The sequence below is a fragment of the Parasteatoda tepidariorum genome, chromosome 6 (assembly GCF_043381705.1).
Source record: "Parasteatoda tepidariorum isolate YZ-2023 chromosome 6, CAS_Ptep_4.0, whole genome shotgun sequence".
In the NCBI taxonomy this organism is placed as follows: Eukaryota; Metazoa; Arthropoda; class Arachnida; order Araneae; family Theridiidae; genus Parasteatoda; species Parasteatoda tepidariorum.
The window spans coordinates 21,778,102-21,779,666 of record NC_092209.1 but is presented as its reverse complement, the minus strand read 5'-3'; positions in this window follow the sequence as shown (position 1 = coordinate 21,779,666).

The window sequence follows — 1,565 nt, the reverse complement described above, 5'->3', positions numbered from 1 at the left end:
CCGAATTGATAGGGCTGGGCAATGTCAGAATTTCGATATTGTGGTATATTGTGAGCTTCATATCACGATATTATGATATACCGCGGTAATTAAATTGTTATGTATATTATAAATGCTAAGACTATTTTGCAATTAAAAATTAATGTGTTTAAAGAGCATCATTTAAAAAAAATGGGGTACTTATCCTATATTAGCTCGCAGCATAATTATCCCATGGAATCAACTAATTATAAAGCATCATTATTTTAAAACAGAAAAATTTTATTAATATAAACATCAATTACTAATATAAACATCAACACAATTATAAACATCAAAACAGTTATAAACATCAACACAATTATAAACATCAACAATTATAAATATCAACACAATTATAAACATCACAAGGAGATCCGACAATCTCGGATATTTTTAAAATCAGAAGCACGCTATTCTCAAAATGAAACCAAAATCAGTAACTAAGTATACCATGGAGGGTTGATATAACGCGCGGGTGTTTGAAATCCGATATCGCCAATACCACGGATATGACGCATGCGCTTTAAAGTCAAATGATACCACAATATATTGTAGGAGAAATTTCTAGCTGCCGAGAGGAGGTACCGTAAATATTACGCGCAAGCCTTTGAGTTCTTCACCCCTAAATCAATCACGTGCCATACCAATACCTCCTAGATACCATACCATACCGCCACTTCCTCGCCGCCGAAGATATTGGCTAGCGGTGAGTACCGAGAGGTGCAGGCATACCGAAGTTCAATAACTCGGTATTGCCGAAGAATATACTTCCGAATATCATTACCGCGGTATCAAAGAAATACCGGTAAATGACGGTATTACGTTATATTGCCCAGGCCTAGTGTACATTAGAATTTTTTGTAAAGTGTTTCAAGAATTTAAAAAAATCTACTAAGCTTTGCTTAAATTTAAATTATTTAAAATTAAATGTGATACAAACAAAAAAAGGAAATAGATCTTTCACTTTTTTTTTTATTTTAACGTTATTTAAGTAATATTTATTTTGTTTAAATTTTTTTTTTTGCAAGATTATTTACTTAATTTCCTAAAAGAGGGTGCAAGTGCACTCTTTTAACCTTCTTTGCTGATGCTCTTGCCAGAGGGAAGATTTTTGTATCTATGTCTCAACAATTGTAAAGTTCATGCTGGCAGTTGCCTGCATAAAACTTAAAAAAAATATTCAAGAAACAGACCAACTCAAAGATACTTGTAACCACCATTAAGTAAACCTCAATAATTTTATTCTGACATGCATTCCGTAAGTTGTTGCCTTATAAAAACATTAGTGTAGTGTCTATGGGACAAGTATATATTGAACTGTGGCACTTAACCTGAGAAAAAACCTCAGTGACTCAGCATAAAAAGAGCAAGACAAAAAATTCAACATGTTAGACACAAAACTATTATTTACCGATGCTAAACAGGCATCTAGAAAAAGATACAATGATAATCACTTTAAAGTTTTTCACTTAACTTTAAAATGTGTATCCTATTTCTTTTCTTCAAAATATCTTGAAATTATACCCACGGCTAATCATTTATGC